At 36.6% G+C, this 21057-nt stretch overlaps 1 non-coding gene across 1 annotated transcript; it reads left to right on the top strand.

The window, feature by feature from the left end:
• The first annotated feature begins 12155 nt into the window (after positions 1 to 12155).
• On the top strand, positions 12156 to 12347 carry LOC136309672 (U2 spliceosomal RNA). The gene has a single exon (XR_010726351.1). It is a non-coding gene; the product is annotated as a U2 spliceosomal RNA (small nuclear RNA).
• Positions 12348 to 21057: the final 8710 nt, after the last annotated feature.

The following is a 21057-nucleotide window of genomic DNA, read 5'->3' as shown; positions in this document are numbered from 1 at the left end:
CCACCAGTGCTCAGATCATGTCTAAGGCCTTTCCTTGAGCAGTACCACCCCTATGAAACAGAGGTTTAAAAATCCCTGAATTTTGCTGCATAGCTGAATCTGAGTGAGTATCAAAGAGGTTTCCTAGATCAAGCAGAACCCCAGCAGATTCCTTCTAGGCCTTTCCCAAGGCCTGCCTGGGGACTAATGAGTTGTGCTCTTCTCCACATGGAAGCCCTTTCTCCTTCCAGCGGGGCGTTGTGAGAATAGGGAACTGAGCTTAATGAGCTACAGCATGCTGCACCAAAGCTCCGTGTAATGGTCAGGCTTTCATGTAGCCCAAGGCCCCAAAGCCAAATACATTTTGTGTCAGAAACCAGGTTATTTCCTGTCATCGTCATTGTTCTCCACCTTGTCCACACTGTTCACTGCCCAGTCAAATTAAAAAAAAATGCAGATTACTTTATAATATCCAATATTTGGGATTTTGATTATTGATTTGGGAGAAAAATTAGTTAACTGAGGAACAGAAGAGAGGAGGACAGTTTCCTGTCAGGGTGAAGGAAGTGTGGGAGAGAGAGGACAGTCTTTGGGAGGGTAAAGTGAATGACAGTGGGGTGGGAGGTGGTATGCACCTGGGAGCTCAGCTGAGGGGGAAGCAGAGCAGCCCCCGGGCTGGAGGGCTGGGAAGTTTTTAACAAAAGGAAACATGCAGCACCCCCATTAGATACCACGTTCTATAAAATAAGACAAACGTTTTTTCCTGTTAGAAATTTCACAACACAACATTTTCTGCTCTTTCTCATTGCTGAAGATAATTCTTTTCCACACTCTTGTTTTCGATTTTCTTCCTGGAATCTGGCTGCAGTAGTAACACTAACCTGAAAGACAACTACACTCTGGATAATTCAGTCGGTAGCTCTGTTTCTGCCTCTTTCATCTCCTCCTCGCTCTGGGGTCCCCTCTCCAAATCATTCTCTTTTCCCCAGTAGCACCCCTAATTTTTCTTTTTCTAAATCTTGAGTTATCTGACTAATTATTTCTCTATAATTCACATTGCTTGAATATATACAGCGTGACTTATATTGATAAGGATTCTTTAAAATTGTCTACCTCTGCAGAGGGTACGATGGAAAGAAAATAAAAAGCTACATTTCTGTTCGGTGGGCCAGTTGCTCAGTTCAAACTTTAAAAGTACTCCAAGTTTTAAAATGATGCTTATATGAAGAAGTACCTACACATCTTTGTATTTGAATTGCTTACTTATTTATATTTCACTTTTCTTCATTTAACCTAATATAACTATTAGGCCACTAAAGGTCACTAAATCTTTAGTTTAATTTTTCTTTTTAAAATTGTTTTTAACTTAATTAAATATTGAAAAAATAATGAATGCTCTCTATTTCTGTCTTTCTTTGAGGTTTAAACTCTGTGAGAGCAAGACATATATATTCTCTACTTAAAATAAATATTGAAACTTTATTTCCTGCTTACAGTTCAATGGGACTCACTGAATATATTAAAGTCAGTGTGAATCCTTAAAAAGAAATCTTTCCATTTTCCTGAAAATATCTTTCTAGTAAAACTTGTTTGTTAAATGACTAGAGTTCCCTAAACAAATACAACATAACCTTGTTTGCTGCTCTTTCCCTCTGAGGTGATAAGAAATGCTTGAAGATTAAAAGCCTTTATACTAATAATAGAAGAAAATTGACTCTAAGATTTCATCATTTTGTTTACCAGCTGTCTTTACAGTTCTATAATAACCCTAGCCCACATTAAAAAAATTGTTCAGACATAGTAAAATAAACAAGAAACAAATGATCTCTGCTGAAATTAGTTTAAGCAGGAGAACAGGCTGGAAAGAAAGATTTGATCCAGAAACTTACCTATATCTCAGGCATGATACCCGGTGACCACATATTCAGTGCTGAAGCACAACTCAGGAGCATTACATCATCATGACAAACTTTCATTGGCTGCAGAAACCCCAAGGATACGACAGGCTTTCAAGGTACTGTGTGAAAACTCCTGTTGGTTCTTTATCAGGCTATTGCCAAAATATTAAAAGACAGACTTTTCCTGCGTTAATATTGTCATGATTGTACTTACAGAACATAGTTAACTATTTCCTATGCATTTTTATCTCTATTTTAATCACTAGTTTTATATTTAACTCTAACCTGTTGGGAAAATTTTTTCTTTAAAAAAATAAACATTTGTTTTCATTTAAGACTCACAGTATTGCTCTGTCACTGCTCTGAAGTCCCCTGTTGCTCTACAGACCAGCTTTCTTATTTTTGAACTATATTTGAAATCAGTAAATTTGTTTTTCTTTCTATTACCTATTTGTCCTTAATCTCTAGAGGCAAAGAAGACCAGCACACACAGACTCGAGAAAGCACAGTGTATTTATTTATTTTGAGCAGTTTAATTGAAACTAGTACACAAAACCCTCATTTCCTCAGTGTTCATTTTCATTGTTAGTTTTTTTTTTTTCTATTGAACTCTGTGAGTTATTACCATGGTGATTTAAACCAAAATCATGCATGTAATATGAGGGTGTGAGTAGCTCTCAGCGACTGAGGGAAAGTGATAAAATGATGGTTAGGGTCCCTGCAGCACAGCTGCATCCCCTTTGCTGCCTGAGGTGGAAACTCTCCATACAGGGGAAAGTGCTCTTGTTATAAAAAGAGGAAGAGTTTAACAATTAGATCAATCATTCAAGAAATGACAACAGTATCACATTACCAGTGAGTGTCAGCTTCTCTCTGTCTTTTTCTGTCTCTGTCAGTTTGTCTGTCTGTGTCTCTTTCTCTTTAATTAAGTCATGCAGCAAAACACCAGGGTGATAACAGCAGTGACTGAATCAATGTTTTAAAAGTATCTTGTGCCTGCTCTCTGCTAACGACTTGACTCTCAAGTTTCTTAAAGACAAGTAAATACGCGCGCGCACGCGCGCGCGCGCACACACACACACACACACACACCCACACCCACCCTGTGAAAATCCCAAGGTCAGAAACTGGGAAATATGTTTCTAGTACATGTCTGGCCTGCTCAGGTCTGTTGAGTATGTTGAGTATGTCTTCCTATTGCTCTCAGACTCCTGTTTTTGGTCATGTGCCTTTAAAGAAACCAATCTAGCTATTGCAAGAGGAGTGGCTGCTAAGAATATGATCTTCAGAGAGCTCTTTTTACTATTATTTCTTAGAATCTAATCTGAGAAGACTAACCAGTGATTATTTTTTTGTAGAGTGACATCAAAGTGTTAAGGTCCTAGATAAGAATTTTGAAATATTTAGGAAATTTATAACAGTGATCAAAAAGGAGAGCAAGAACTTTCTCTTATTTTGTTTTTTTTTGCTAGCAGGAAAGAGGGGATATACTAGTCAAGGGCTTTCTCTGCTTTGTAGCTTAGATCTACAAAGGAAAATAAGTTATGTTCTCTGCTCTCAAGTTTCATAATAGAAGAAGGACAAACATTAATCCACAATTACTACTAAAGACTAATAAAAATATTATAGGTATACTGTAGTCCCTCTTATCTGTGGGGGATACTTCACAAGACCCCAGTGAATTTTGAAATCATAGATACTACCAAACCTCTCTATATTATGTTTTATCCCTAGACAGACCTATGATAAAGCTTAGTACATAAATTAGTTACGGTAAGAGATTAACAATAATAACTAATAAAAATACAGAGCAATTGTAGCAATATACTGTAGTAAATCTTCTGTGAATGTGATCTCTCTGAAAACCCCTTATTGTACTGTACTTACCTTTTCAATTAAAGAAAACCTTTTATGGCTTCTCTTTGGCATACCTGAATTACCAGTATCACTACTCTGGTGCTTTGGGGCCAGAAAAATGAAGGTTACTTGAACATAGGCACTGAGATGCCATGATGGTTGATTTGATAACCTATATGCTACTAAGTGGCCAATGGGTGGGAAGTATATAGAGCATGTATATGCTGCACAAAGAGATGATTCACTTCCCAGATGGGATAGAAGAGGATAGTCAGAGATTTCATTCCACTATTTAGAATAGTGTGCAATTTAAAACTTAAGAATTCTTTATTTCTGAATTTTTTTATTTAATATTTTTGGACTCAACCATGGGTAACTGAATCTATGGAAAGTGAAATTGTGAATAAGGGGGGGACTACTGTATATACATTGGTGGGCATATAGGTGAGACTGGGGGATCTTCAAAGAGGGGACACTTGAGCTGAATTTTAAAGAAGTAAGAGTTAGCTAGCTGAAGGGAGAGAAAATAAGAATTCCATTAAGAGAAAATAAAATGAAAAGAAAAGGAGGAATGAATACCATGGCTTTTTTTTTTTAACAGGGACAGAGAGAGAGTCAGAGAGAGGGATAGATAGGGACAGACAGACAGGAACGGAGAGAGATGAATGAGAAGCATCAATCATCAGTTTTTCGTTGTGGCACTTTAGTTGTTCATTGATTGCTTTCTCATATGTGCCTTGACCGCGGGCCTTCAGCAGACCGAGTAATCCCTTGCTTGAGCCAGTGACCTTGGGCTCAAGCTGGTGACCCTTGCTCAAACCAGATGAGCCCGCGCTCAAGCTGGGGACCTCGGGGGTCTCGAACCTGGGTCCTCTGCATCCCAGTCCGACGCTCCATCCACTGCACCACCGCCTGGTCAGGCACCATGGCTTTTTTGAACAGCAGCAAAATAGTTATCTATTTATGGAAGGTAAGAGTAGTGTGAAAAATAAGGCTAGGTTGATAGATATGATCAAATCATGGAGGACTTTGTGAACTAAGCTAGGCTTTAACTTGAAATCCACTGTAGGTCATTGAGGAACTATAATCAGATTTGTGACTAAGCTGTATTAGTCTAGTGGTAGCATGTAATGGATAGGAATATACTGGAACCAGGAATATGAGTTAGCTTGTATTTCAGTTAAAGTCTTGGCAGGAAACAGATGGCACTTTCAAAGGGTTTAACTGTAGAGGGATTACTGAAGGACTATTTAAATGGGGGTTGACAGGGTTAAGGGAATTAACAAAGGATAGCAAAACACCCAGGGAACCACAACAGTAGGAAGTGCTTACTGCCCTCTGCCTAGTACCAGAAACTGAACCCAGAAGAAGCTCCAGAGAAGGAAAGGTAGGTGTGCAGTAAGTAGTGTTTAGCCTCTTGGGGCATAGAGAAGGGTAGAAAAATGTAGAGAAAGTCTTTGAGGTAGAAGGATGATAAGAAATAACCAGCATAGTTGGCTAGCAAAGTACTCCAGGACAGGAACAATCAAGACCTGAACGAAGGTAGTGGGACTGGAGAGAAGTAAATAGATATAAGAAATTTTGAGGTAGTTTCTATGGCACTGGTGAGTGCTGTGTGTGTGTGTGTATGTATGTGTGGGGTGTGTGTGTGTGTGTGTGTGTGTGGGTGTGTGAATGAGAGAGGGAGAGAGAAAATAGTAACAAGGACATCTAGGTAGAACAATTTGTGGGCTGTTTTTTAGTTTGAATAAATGGATGGATATTTGTTTGTTCATTAACAAAAAGTTTTATGGGTGTGTGCCTGCTTCAGCCCAGGAAAAGTTACATTTGAATGTAATTGGAATATCTAGATAAAAATATCCATGTCTGGAGTTCAGAAGAGAAATCAAGGATTAAAGATGAGTCCATAGATTTGGGAGACAATCATATGTGCATTATCGTTGGGGCTGTGGGTATGGGTGAGATCACCTAGTGAAAGAGTACATGACCTAAAGTGAAGGAAGGGAGCTGATGGAGAAGCCTGGAGGACCCTGGCATTTAAGAGGCCCAGAGAGGAAATCAGAGAAAAAGTGTTTAGACAGGAGAAAAATAAAACATGGAGAAGAGTTATGTTATAAATGTGAGGAAGAGAAGAGTTTTGGAAGAATTGATTTGAAGAACAATTCTGGAGAGAAATCAGTTGGAGTAAGAATAGTGGAAACAGCCTGACCAAGTGGTGGCGCAGTGGATAGAACGTTGGACTGGGATGCAGAAGACCCGGGTTTGAGACCTCGAGGTCGCCAGCTTGAGTGCAGGCTCATCTGGTTTGAGGAAAAGCCCACCAGCTTGAACCCAAGGTCGCTGGCTCCAGCAAGGGGTTATTCGGTCTGCTGAAGGCCCGTGGTCAAGGCACATATGAGAAAGCAATCAATGAACAACTAAGGTATTGCAACGCGCAATGAAAAACTAATGATTGATGCTTCTCATCTCTCTCCGTTCCTGTCTGTCGGTCCCTGTCTATCCCTCTCTCTGACTCACTCTCTGTCTCTGTAAATAAATAAAAAAATAAAAGAATAGTGGAAACAAATACCTGTTAGTTTGTAGATGACGCCATGCTCATTGGTAGTTCTGGAAAGAATAAGATCAGTACAAGAATTTGAACACTACTGCCCATGGGCAAAATTTGACCTACCATCTGTTTTTGTGCAGCTCATAAGCTAAGAATGTGCATGCATGCACACACACACAATTTTAATGAGAGAGAGGGGGGGGGGAAAGGAGAGAGATGAGAAACATCAACTCATAGTTGCAGCACCTTAGTTGTTCAGTGATTGCTTTCTCATATGTGTGTAGACCGATGGGCTCCCGCCAAGCCAGTGACCCATTGCTCAAGCCAGCGACCTTAGAGTTAAGCCAGAAACCTTAGGCTTCAAGCCAGCGACTTTTGGGCTCAAGCTGCGACCATGGGGTCATGTCTGTGATCCCATGCTCAAGCTGGTGAGCCCATGATCAAGTTGGATGAGCCTGTGCTCAAGCCAGTGACCTTGGGGTTCTGAATCTGGGTCCTCAGCATCCCATGCCGATATTCTATCCTGGAGTTAGATCAGGCACCACTGCCTGATCAGGTAGCTTTTTTATATTTTTAAATGATTTAAAAAATCAAAAGTACAATAATATTTTAATATATGTGAACATTATAGTAAATTCAAATTTCAATGTCCATAACAAGTTTTACTGGAATACAGCTAATATCATGTAGGTTTTGAAAATATTTGTTTTTATATAACAACAAAACTGAGTAGTTGTGACACAAAATATATGGCCTGCAAAACATAAAATGTTTACTATCTTGGCATTTACAGAAAACTTTTGCTCAGCCCTGGTTAGTAGAATAGTAGTGCTGATGCCAGGTTCTAGTGGAAGGTTTCATGACTGTGTGAGGAGGAATTGAAGAGACCAAACTTTAGATGTCTTCTGCTGAGTCCGGCTCTGAAAGAAAACAAGAAATAAGGTGGTTGCTGGAAGTAATTTTAGGGTTGAGGTTTTTTGTTGTTTGTTTTATTAATGGGAAATACTTCTTGCTTGGGACAGGATAATATCAAGATATTTAAAAAATTAGTGAAAAAAGCAGAAGGGGAAAGACTGAGCAAAATATCCTTTAGGATGCAGGAATGAATGGAAAAGTTTGCCCCTTTTAAGCAACTACCATTGGACAATATTAGACCTGTTCACTAGGATTTATTGAACATAGTGGTGTATGCACGATTATTAATATAATGTCCTATGCCATATTAATAATAATATGTACTTGCTTGTTATTCATGGGGAATATAATTTAATGCATGATGTACATAAGCCATAGATTTATTGGCATACACACTGAGGAGGTACTTCAGGAATTCTCATGCACTTTTGGGCTGTTGGGAAAGCAAATCCTGAAGCTCTGAACTTCTCAGGGAAGCAGGAGGCAAAGTCATTTGCTGAAGCCTGAAGCAGGTGATAACACTTGCGGAGTTTGAAGAAGGAAGTGAAATGTTTGAAATTGAGGAAAATGGGAAAGGAAATTGAACAGAAACATAGGCAACACAAATCTGCAGGGTTTGATTGTCTTAAGCAGTTTTTGTTGGAATAGGTGATAAAGAGGAGAAATGAAATTGTTCTATCAATTCAGGTTTGGGATCTAGTAAGGCAAGTGCAGATGGGGTAAAACATTAAGCAAGGAAAGAAGTTAAGGGTAATGGGTAAGAGGTTTTTAGAAAAGAAGGGTCATAGGTTCCTCCCTTATTTCTGCTAGCATGTGTTACAAACTGTCACATAGCACATATACAAGCTTCCTATTGATTGGACCTATCATATGAATAGGTGGAGAAAGACTAAAGCGAGGAGAAAAATCCACCACTGGGCCTTGGAGTTTTTAGTGAACTTAGAGAGTAAGGTATGGGAGTGAAAAGTGGTAAACTAGAAACCAAGTCTGTCGCAGTGGAAGAAGTGTTTAGACCTTATGGTTTGAAAGGTCATGCCTGATGTATTAGTCAGCCAGGGATGCCATAACAAGATGCCACACACTGGGTGGCTTAAACTACAGACATTTATTTTCTCACAGTTCTGGAGGCTGAAAGTTCAAGATCAAAGAGCCAAGAGGGTTGGTTTCTCCTGATGCCTTTCATAGGTTTGTAGATGGTTGCCATCTCTCTGTGTCCTCACCTGGACTCTCTTCTGTGCACTCCCATCCTTGGTTTCTCTTCCTCTTTTTATAAGAACACCAGTCCCATTAGATGAGGGCTTTACTCTTATAACTTCATTTAACCTTAATTACCTCCTTAAAGACCCTAACTCCAAATATAGTCACATTAGCGGTTAAAGCTCCAACAGAAGAATTTTGGGAGAACACAATTTAGTCTGTAATACCTAGATAGACTGTGGAGTAGGAGAGTGAGCTGCTGAAATGAAGAATGAGTGAGGATGATCAGAACTGAGGCAACCCAACAACTATTACCCTCATGTTATGTGCCCCCACATTTAGTGATTGGATATATTAATCATCATGTTCTAGTGAGGTTTTTACAAAATTTGCAGAAAACTGATAGAATAATGATAACCTCCAGTAGTAGTATAACTATCATAGTTATCTGTGAAACATGCAAGATATTCATCTATAAAACTTGGAGATCAGTGGAAGTATTTCACATAAAAAATTGTCCTAGCCTGACCAGGTGGTGGTGGAGTGGATAGAGCATCGCACTGGGTTGTGGAGGACCTAGGTTTGAAACCTCAAGGTCCTCGGCTTGAGCACAGGCTCATCTGGCTTGAGCACGGGCTCACCAGCTTAAGCAGGGGTCCCCAAACTTTTTACACAGGGGGCCAGTTCACTGTCCCTCAGACCGTTGGAGGGCCAGACTATAAAAAAAACTATGAACAAATCCCTATGCACACTGCACATATCTTATTTTAAAGTAAAAAAACAAAACGGGGACAAATACAATATTTAAAATAAAGAACAAGTAAATTTAAATCAACAAACTGACCAGTATTTCAATGGGAACTATGCTCCTCTCACTGACCACCAATGAAAGAGGTGCCCCTTCCGGAAGTGCGGCGGGGGCCGGATAAATGGCCTCAGGGGGCTGCATGCGGCCCGTGGGCCGTAGTTTGGGGACCCCTGAGCTTAAGCATGGGGTCACTGGCTTGAGCGTGGGATTGTAGACATGACCCCATGGTTGCTGGCTTGAGCCCAAAGGCCACTGGCTTGAGCAAGGGCTCACTCAGTCTGCTCTAGCCCTCCAGTCAAGGCACATATGAAAAAGCAATCAATGAACAACTAAGGAGCTGCAACAAAAAATTGATGTTTCTCATCTCTCTCCCTTCCTGTCTGTCTGTCTGTCCCTATCTGTCCCTTTCTTTGGCTGTCTCTGTAAAAAAAAGATGTCCTACATTTACAGATCAAGTTGGAGTCTCTGTTTCTGCATGTGTATGTATGTAAACACATATATACCACATTCACATAATTCTCCCCCCCCTCTTTTTTTGTCTCTGGAGAAGCATGTTTGAAAGTAAATGTAGTCAATATGGAAATTTACATAAAATAATCTAGAAAGGTAATTTCACAAAAATTCACATAGGATAGTCTATTTTTTCATGTGGAATAATAAAATACTTTTATATGTAATAATCTAATTGTGTAAGTGGTCAGCACATGCTTAGCTTGTTGTGTTTTTATGTATTTATATGTCACTTCTTTTCTTGGTTGGTAAATCCCAGAAAAACCTAATCAGGTATTTTTTGTGTCATTTCTCTAAAGAGAAAACTAAGGCTTGAGAACGATATGTAATTAGCAAAAGATGAGCTGAACTCTGGCAGAAAAGAGTTGAATATCATTTCTTTCCTAACCTTTTCATTAGTTCATGTTCAATTATTTCTTCCTCTAAGTAAATTAAGTAGTTTTAAAGTTGACTCATTAAACACATCTTCCCTAACAGGCACAAAACTGTAATTTTAAATTAAAGAGGCTAAGATACCATCTAGTTAACTAACTTGCTAGACTTCAACTCAGAAACAAGGCAAGGAATGCTACCTAAATCCCTGCCTTCCACTGTTATCAACTGGAGCCTAGACACTGGGCAGGTCCTGTCGCTGCTAAGGCCTTAGTCTGCTCATCAGAAAGATGAAGGGTTTAATAAAGACAATGTCTTCTCTCTCTAAACTTCTATGTGTCCATAACCTTTGCTTTCCAAGAATTCTCGGGATGTCCAGGGAGCCAACTCTGACACAGTTATAACCCTGGAATCCAGAAGATACTGCCAAGGGCATAGCATAGATAGCACTGGAAACAATAAATTCTGATGATTGCTTTTGTATACAAGTATGTCTGGGTATGTCAAAGGTATTGTAGAAAAGTCTAAAAACAAGACTATTTGTATTTGACTTAGTTCATACATATTATAGATGAGAAAGCAGTGGAATGCATTGATTAATCAAATATAATCAGTAACAGAATTCAAAGATGATTAGAAACCATTGGAGTAAGAGATGTTACAAACAGGCCAAAATAATCTGTTTTTCTTTGCATTTATTTTTATTTTGAAATTAAATTTAATGAGGTGACATTGATCAATAAGGATACATAAGTTTCAGAAGAACATCTCTATTGCATTTGAACCGTTGATTGTGTTGTTTGTCCATCACCCAAAGTCCATCACCACATATTTCACCCTCTTCACTCTCCTACCCTCTTTCCCCTCCCCCTGGCAACCACTTCACTTTTATCTATTCTTTTTAAAGTGAGAAAAACTTGAGGTTATAGAAGCATTGACTGTGTAAAAATAGAAGGAATACATTTAGTTATAAAAAACAAAAAAAGGTTTGAAATTTAATAAATGCTGAAGGATCATTAAAAAAGCAAATTGAAAATTGTATCACTAGGTTACATCTCAAAGATAGAGTAATGTGATGTAAAAATAAGGTTCTCCAAAAACTTTTGAACTAGATTCTATACAATGTAACGTGGTTATGAAAATCCAAAAATACTCACAAGACATTACTAACCATTGTTTCTTGGCTCCAACTGTAACAAATATTGAGCAGTTCAAAGATAATTTCTGAGGCATGCTGTTGATGGCAATTTCTAAGTAGAGACTTTCTCATTAGGCCAAAAATGTACATACTTTCCAAGTCCTAAAAGAGATTGGAGCAAAGAATACCCAAGATCCTATTAGTGGAAAAACAAAACAAGATGCATTTGAAATTGATGACAGATGGAGCTCTATATAATTTTACTTCAAAGTTTGAAATTAGACAAAAGTTAAAAAGCACCTGACCAGGCCGTGTCGCAGTGGATAGAACATCAAACTGGGATGTGGTGGACCCAGGCTTGAAACCCCGAGATCCTTGGCTTGAGTGTGGGCTCATCCGGTTTGAGCATGGGCTCACCAACTGGAGTATGGGGTTGCTGGCTTGAGTGTGGGATGGTAGACATGACCCTATGGTTGCTGGCTTGAGACCAAAGGTCACTGGGTTGAGCAAGGGGTCACTCACTCTGCTGTAGCACCCCAGTCAAGGCACAGGTGACAAAGCAATCAATGAACAACTAAGGAGCCACAACAAAAAATTAATACTTCTCATCTCTCTCCCTTCCTGTCTGTCTGTCCCTATCTGTCCCTCTCTCTGACTCTCTCACTGTCTCTGTCAAAAAAAAAAAGTTAAAAAGCAATTTTAGGATTAAAAGGTAGGTTTTCAAAAACCCAACTTAAGTATTTCTTACACTGTTGCAATTTTTTAGATTGAAAAGAAATACTATTTTTTAACATCATTAATTTAATTTTTTTCCTGGATATTGCATATGTTGATCTTGCTTTCCATTTTATATTCTGAATGAAATTCTTGGGTCAGCAAAGAACAGAAAAACCAGTTGTTTGCTATCTCTGTTGCTTTTATATGCATGTATGCATTGCTTCTCGGCCTTTTGGCTAAGATCAAGTGTATATGCATGTATGCATGTATGAATATGGGAGTGCCCATCTGCTCTTTAGTACCCCCTGTCCTATAGAAAAGATTGTTTTTTAAAAATTAAATTTATTAGGGTGACTGGTTAACAACATTATACGGGTTTCAGGTGCACAATTGTATAACACATCTTCTGTGCACTATATTGTGTATTTACCCCGCCTCCCACAAGTCAAATATCTGTCCGTCACCATTTATCCCTCCTGTACCCTCTCCAACATCCCCCAACCCGTCTTTCCTGCTGGTAATCACCATACTGTTGTTTGTGTCCATGAGGTTTCCTTTTTTTGTTTTTCCTTGTCCTTGTTGCTCGCTTCCTCCATCCCCTTCACCCAACATCTCCCCACCCGACAGCTGTCAGCCTGCTCTAGAAGAGTCTCTCTATTTTGCTTCTTAATTCATTTTGTTCATTATAGTCCATATATGAGTAAAAACATATGGTACTTGTCTTTTTCTGATTGCTTTATTTTAGTTAGCATCATGCTCTCCATGTTATCCACACTGTTGAAAATGATAAGCTTCCCTTCCTTTTTATGGCTGAGTAGTATTCCATTGTGCAAATGTACCCTCATCTGCTGATGGAGACTTGGGTTGCTTCCAAATCTTGGCTACTGTAAATAATGCTGCAATAAACAGAGGAGCGCATATGGTTTTGTTTTTTTTTTGAATTAGTGTTTTGGGTTTCTTTGAATAAATTCCATTTTTAATTTTTTGAGGGAACTCCATACTGCTTTCCATAGTGGCTGCATCAGTCTGCATTCCCACCAGCAGTGCATGAAGTTTCCCTTTTCTCCACATCCTCACGAACACTTGTTGTTTGTTGAATTATTGATGATAGCCATTTCTACAGGTGCGAGGTGATATTTCATTGTGGTTTTAATTTGCATTTCTCTGATGATTAGCAATATTGAGTTGAGCCTCTTTTCATGTCTATTGGACATCTGTATGTCCTCTTTGGACAAGTGTCTATTTAGGTCCTCTGCCTATTTTTTAATTGTTTGTTTTTTGGTGTTGAGTTTAAGAAGTTCTTTATAAATTTTAGATATTAACCTCTTATGAGATGCATTGGTGAATATAAAAAACATGGTTTTTTGAAAGTGAAAATATTATTATTACATTTTAGTGGATTAGATAAAATATAATTTTAGAAGGCTTCAAGTGCTTTGGAATGTATTGGGAAGGTAGTTGGGAGTGGGGAGGAGGTTCCTAATTGAATTCAAGGAAGGCTAGATCTCGAAACCCTTCACAGTTAATTTCCAAACAGCATCTTCTGCAATTTTTCCATGAATCTCCTCTGACCTTGGAATCAGATGCATAATTCTTGAGTCTTTCTTGGATCATGTAATGCTTAAAGTTATTAATCCACTCTAGGAATTATTCAAAATTACTCAAAATGTTTCAGATTAAAAAACATTGCAGTTTAAATTTTCTCTGTGAGTCTGGCTTGGCCTTCATGTACTGTAGGAGAACTCTTACTATTCTTAATTTTAGGGTGAATATTTTAAAGCAGGCATTCTTTATGGACTATAAACACAGTTTTCCCAGGAAGGTCTTCCTGCCTCCCTAATGGTGCCACACAATGTATCCATTGTATCTTTCAGAAATGGTTAACTCCATGTGTATTTTATTTTCAGTTGTAGACTCAATATGCATGACAGAAGTAAGGATCCTCTGAGGTTTGAATTCTAGTAGCAGCAGGGATGTGTATAAATTTGAGATTTGTTCCTACCTAAGGATTCTCTCTCATTGAGTGATTATTGGATACTTTTTGTCATAGAGAAATCAAAGTTTTACTTCTATGGTTGTGGTCTGTTTATCTACTGCAGGTATATTCAGAGAGTTCAATTCTACTGTTTATTTCTTTTGTCAGGAAGAAATTTCTGTTGTTTATTTAAAAATGCAGTCCTTTCCTTATTCACCACACATCAACCAAACACCACATTCTCCATCACACAGCATCCATCAAACAACAGTTGTCAAGGAATGAGAAAGAAGAGGGGGAAAAAAGAAACTTTGCACATAACTGACATTCTGCTTAGACAAAGATCATGTTGCACTGGACAGTTGTGTTAGAAGGTATTATTATAAACATGGGCAAGAATGGTAGTGTTTACACTGTTTTTCCTATTAATAACTAGAAATAATCTATAATTTAAAACTTTACATTTTAATAGAATATTTAAAACTTGTTTACTGAACATAATAAATGAAGCTCTTGCTATACATATTATGAATAATTACATTAAAGAAAATGCTTGACCTGGGAGAAAACATGGCATATATAAGACTTCAGAATTCTTTCGGAGGTATTTTAGCTCATTTTCCTAGTAATTCCTTATTTGTTTATTTGTGTATTTACTTATTTCAAAACACCAATGGAATTAGTCTCTAACATTTTGGCTAATTAGGTGAGAAACAGATTAGACTTATGACATTTAGAAACCTGTACAATTATGACTTTATATTACTGACTATGGAGGTGCACTGAGTCCTATGAAAGCCAAAGCAGAAGTCTAGATAGAGTTAGTTTTCCTGCTAAAAGTATAACCTGTGGATCTCTTTTTGGTATTTACAGTTACATATTGACTGCAATACTCAACCAGTAATACTCAATTTTATTATTCTAAGACACTTTGTATTTGATTCTGTTGTCTATATATGTACATGTGTGTGGTAATACAGATACTAGACTTTCATGAGATTCCTATTATATATATCCTGCATAGCTTTAAGCCATGGTGTAAAGCAATGATTTCTCCTTGTTAATTTAGTTCTATTAGAGTGATTAAGGTTCTGCAGTAGTTGTTTTGTTGTTGGTAATGTAGGATAATGCATCTGACTTCCTAAAAAGAGTACATCTATTTGCAATATATTTAGTATAGGTTTCCAAGAAGTTAAAGATGCCAAAGATGAGAAGGATTACATGTCAAGCTATGAAAAATAATATAATTATCATAACAATTTAAGTGAATTTTTGTAATTTAATTGTAAAACATAACTTAATTATTATAAAAATTAAATAATATAATATACATAATACTTTTTGCTTAGTAAGGTCAAGGTTATTTAAAACAAACATTCCGTGTGGAAAATACAAATCTTTATATGGTCTCTACAATATTAACTTGTGTTTTACCTGGTTTAGTATACCTGGGAGAAAAAGAAAATAAACATTTATTGAGTACCTAATAAAATCTAGATATTATACTGGGTGAAGAACTTCATCATGGTCAAGGAGACAATTTACTCAGGTCTGTTTTACAAAAGCTGCACAATAATGCTTCTCCATTTAAATACACCAAAAGCCACTCTAAAGATAATTAAGTTGGTTAAAAGGTATAAGAAAAAAGAATGCTTCTCTTTTTGTTGTGTATTTTTGCATATTTTTAGTAGTAATGATTCAAAGCTGAATATAGCTAAATGGTTGAATGTATATAATTTGCCTCTTCTTACAGAGCATGTTTTATCTCATGACTTCCCAAACTAATTACAGTACTTACTAGATTTACCTATTAATTTCCAAAAGAAAGTAAATGCAGTTATGATAAAAGTACATGAATACTAATGTATGTGGTCCTAAAGGAACTAGTGCTCAATAAATGAAGCATTTAATATCTGCTACCAACCTAGGAGCCAAAAATTCTTTAAGCTGCCTCTGTTGACTGCTTTGAAGTTCCCTAGCAGCTGCTCTAGATAACTTGGGGTCTTTTTTCTCATATTCACTTGGAAACTGTTTGGCTTGTTTTTAATGTTTGATTTCCAATTATTTCTTTTTCAGTTTCATAATGTCACAACTAATTAGAGCCACAACTCTAGATTTATTGTTATGTTTGTTAATGGGCGTTTTTTATCTTTTTCACCTGTCTTTATTGATTAGTTATTGATTGATTAATTTATTCAACACACAGTTATTGAGTGCTTACCAAGTATAAGGCTGTAATCTGGATGTTCTAAGAGAAACAGAGGACTGTTGATTGATACCTATTTTCTAGAAGGTATCAATGAGCAAGAAAAGCATAGAAAGAGGAAACTACAATTAAAATCAGAATTGGACTAAACTACATGTTATGGGAGGAAAGATGCTTAACTTTTCTTTGAGGGAGAAAACCAATCATTTTTTGGCTTAACACCAACCGTGGTTCTCTACTCTCCTAACCTTACCCAGGTTCCAACATTCATTTTATTCAGTGATGGTTTAATTTTAAGCATTCCAAACTTATCTAAAAATTAACCTTTGGAGTTTAATGTCCCTTAAATGTAATCTTCATAACCTTGCTAAAATCACCTACTCTAAAAAGTGTTCTTTTACCAGATCCTATGTATAATTTCTTCCCCTTTGCTACATATACTATTTAATATAATTGTTTAATAAATTGGATTGATAAATTACTTTTTAAAAAGTACATAAGTGTTATTTGTTTCTCTATCAGATTTCAAATGCCCTAGGAAGATTCTAAGTCTATGCTTCTTTGAATTCTCTTTACAATGTCAGGCTTGTTAACTCTTTCGTGGACTGGCATGAAATTTCTAGTGGTGTGGCAATTGAAAAACACTGCTATGGTATCTCATGTTTTATATGATAAGGAGCCAATACATCTTTTTTAAACTAATTTATCTCAGAGGTCAGAAAGCATGTTTGATCAGCTATTTTTACCTTTTCTTAGAGATTCCCCACAAATGCGGTTCCTGAGAATGATTAGCATTGCTGAAGTTAAAATGCAGTAATATTATCTATAAACGTCAGCATATATTTTTTTCTAATTTAGCTGTAAAATATTTTTCTTGTGTATTTTTAATTTTTATTATATTATTTAAAAAATATACTGTTTATTGGGGTAGATCAAGTTTTCACCATTGTGATATTGGCATTTAAAAAAAAGAATAAAATTCAATTCACCATTAACACTATCAGGTACCTAATCAACACACAAAAATGCTTGGCTAGTAAAAGAATTCTAAATAAAAAAATATTCAATGAACATACATGCTGTTATTTGCACAGATCACAAGAAAACAGCTGGATGAGTAACCCACCATGCAGGTCAAGAAATAGCATATGCCCAGTACTTTCAAAGTTCCCTCCTACTTTCTCCTACTGTCATACAGTCAAAACATTTTTTTCTAATTTGCCTTCTCCCCCTCACTACGCAAGATTTCCAGTTCTTTCATATCTTCAGTATCAGTTTTGTCAATCTTCTTAATTTTGACTATTCTAAATTTGACTTAATTTGTATTGTATAGTGTTTTCTGTGTTTTACTTTGCATTCCCCGGATGACTAATGAGAATAGTATGTTCTCTTGTATTTACTGGCAATTTGTATATCTCTTTTTATGAAATGTCTTAGACTTGTTCATTTTTCTAACTGAGAAATTCTTTATATTTGACTTGTGTCATTTATAGTTTATAAGCATTTAGGTCAGTGGTTCTCAAACTTTTGAAGTCAGGGTACATTTAAAATCCTACAAATAATTGTCGGTGCACTATATACAAATTTCTGAGAAATGTTATAACAATTAAGTCAGATATTAAAGAAAAAAATATAAAGTCCAAGCATGTTTTTATGGTAATTAAACAAAATAAATACAACAAAATTAAATTTATTCTGACATTAAAAAACATTTTTTGAATTATGCTTTTTAGAATTCATAAAAAAGAGGGGTTAAAAATAAGAAAATAGTCCCTGGCCGGTTGGCTTAGTGGTAGAGCGTCGGCCTGGCGTGCAGAAGTCCCGGGTTCGATTCCTGGCCAGGGCACACAGGAGAAGCGCCCATCTGCTTCTCCACCCCTCCCCCTCTCCTTCCTCTCTGTCTCTCTCTTCCCCTCCCGCAGCCGGGGCTCCATTGGAGCAAAGATGGCCCGGGCGCTGGGGATGGCTCCTTGGCCTCTGCCCCAGACGCTAAAGTGGCTCTGGTCACCACAGAGCGACACACCGGAGGGGCAAAGTATTGCCCCCTGGTGGGCAGAGCATCGCCCCCTGGTGGGCGTGCCGGATGGATCCCGGGTCGGGCACATGCGGGAGTCTGTCTGACTGTCTCTCCCCATTTCTAGCTTCAGAAAAATACAAAAAAAAAAAAAAAAAAAAGATATCTTTATATATATATAGATACATTCTTAGTAAGATTTAGTAAATTCAGCAGGTCCCAGCATGAATGTGTTAAGTTTTTTTATTCTTGTGTTTATGAGAAACATGAGCCTGATGTGTCCAATGTTTGGGCATATATTTGAAAGACAAATTTTCATTTCCTCATCAATACATTGAAGAATTCTTCTCTTTTTACTCTTAATTGTGTTGAATACAGAAAACCCTTATCATACATATCTTAACTTTCCACCAAACAAGGGATAGAAGAAACTTGCCTCCAGTCTTTCCAGGGAACAAGGTAAGGTAGTGTACGATCCAGCACCACAGCTTAACAGCCTTTTGCAACTTAATCAGGCAAGTGAGGTGGGAGGTTGGACAGACTGTCAGCTTACAGCCAATTCCCCACACTTCTGTCCCCCTAAAATCTAAACTCCAAAACCCCTTTTGGATTTTTGGTCCCCAAATGGCATATATTTCTCTGCAATACCATAGGGCACACCTGGAAATCTAGGATGCACACTTTGAGAACCACTGATTTAGGCTGATATCTTTGTCTAACCTTTAAAATATTTAAAAGGTTTCCTTTGATAAACAAAATTACTTAAATTTTATTTCTAATTATTAATTTTTAAATGTTCTGTTTAGGAGATTTTTTTTCCTATTATAAATTATTTTTTAAAATAGAATTTATTGGGATGGCATTGGTTCACAACACCATACCGGTTTCAAGTGCACAATTCTACAAACCACCATCTGCCCACTGCGTTGTGTGCCCTCTGCCCCTAGCAATGTCTCCTCTCTCCTTGTTCCCACCACTTTGCCCATTTACTCATAACCCCTACCCTCCTTTCTCTCTGGTTTGCACCACACTAGACTGTGTCCATGAGTTATGAATATATGTTTTATGAATATTTGCTTGCATTATTTTATAGAAATGTTATTATTTCACCATTAACATTTAGATTAATAATTCATCTAGAATTTATTTTTGCACATATGAATGTTAAAAGTCAACATTCAGTTGATTGCATATGATTCTGCAATTGGCTCAGGACCATTTATTGAAAAAGCCTATTCTTTTCCACTACTTTGCATTACCATTTTTGTTGTAAGTCAGGAATCCTTATATGTCTGGATTTGCTTTTGGGCTTTCTCTTCTAGACCTTCTCTATCCTTGCACCAGTAGCATACTGTCTTAAATACTATAGCTTTATTATAAAACCTATATGTCCTCTACCTTTGTTCTTTTTCAAGATTATCTCAGTTATTCTTGGTCATTGAGAAAAAGTTACTATATTTTCAAATAATATAGCTGAGTTTTGGGGGTAAGAAGACATATATTGACACTTTAGATCAATGTGGGGAGAATTAACATCGAGTCTTCCAAATTATGTATATAATATATCCCTCCATTTATTTAGGTCTTAATTTCTCTCAAAAATATTATGTAGTCTTTGTGTAGAGATTGTGGTAACTTAAAAATTATATATTTTTTTACCAGATGTTTTTTTTTCATGCTGCCATTATAAATGTGTCATTTCTAAAATTTACTTTATACATATTAGTTGCTGGCATATAAACATAAAAGTGCTTTGAAATATAATATTGACCTTCTATATAGTGACCTTGCTAAATGCAATTATTAATTCTAATACACATAAGTTGGAACACAGCCTTAATGTAAGCACAACTTGGTGTTGGATGAATTTCATTTCATAAATTAAGACTTGATTATTTTATTTAAAGAAGATTGGGATTGGGAGACTTTCACAGAGCTAGAACTTGAAGATGTGCTTTCTGAGAAGTCTAAGAAAATAATGGCCAAGCGGAGGTTTTATTCCAATTGCCTTGAATCACATTTTCATCTCACATTGTGTAATATCACCCCCTAATATCCTGTGTCTTGACAACATGTATGTATACCTGATAACTTAGACTAAAAGTGACCATTAATTCATATTTTCTCTTGAGTCAGATACTTTGAATAAATCTTTATATACATTATATTCATTCCTTTAATTAATAAGTTAGAAAATACTTCCATATAGATGTGATAATTTAAAGCTTGTGAACACAGTATATTTTTAGGAGATCTTCTGTTCTAAGAAAGAGAAAACTTATTAGAAAAAAGTTTAATCAGAAAGATTAATTTGGTGGCGGGGGCAGGGAGGGAGTATATTGGGTTATTGCAGAGTAAACAAGCTCTGAGACTGCATCTGAGCTTTGCAGAAAGCAGGATAGAATTTGATCTTAAAATCCATTAGGATAGTACATCTCTGTTCTGTTCATAAACTTAATTTCTCCACCCCCTCCTATTTCTCCTTGGTTCTCTTTACATGATGGGAAACATTGCTGCTAATGAATTTTGAGTTTTACATCTTTTAGCATCAATTATCTTTTTCTTGGTCCCAACTAAAAAAATTCTCAGGAAGAGATTCACTAGCTCATCTTTGGCCAGGTGCCCACAGGTGATATGTGGCAAGATCATAAATATTATGTTGAATTATATGAAATTGCCACTATAATAGGAATTATTACTATTGATAATAATAATAGTTTTTATTTACTATTTACTTATTACTTATTTATTTTTACTTATTACATATTTACTATTTACTTATTTATATGATATTTGCAACAAACTTAAAAGTAAGGTGCCATAATTATTTTTTATTTCATAGGTGAAACTAAAGTACAGGAATGGTTCACTGACTTGCTCATCATTATATGATGTGTAAGAACAAGAATTTTAACCTAAGCAG

Source organism: Saccopteryx bilineata, chromosome 6 (assembly GCF_036850765.1).
Source record: "Saccopteryx bilineata isolate mSacBil1 chromosome 6, mSacBil1_pri_phased_curated, whole genome shotgun sequence".
NCBI lineage: Eukaryota > Metazoa > Chordata > Mammalia > Chiroptera > Emballonuridae > Saccopteryx > Saccopteryx bilineata.
This window is presented reverse-complemented; position numbering and strand designations above follow the sequence as displayed.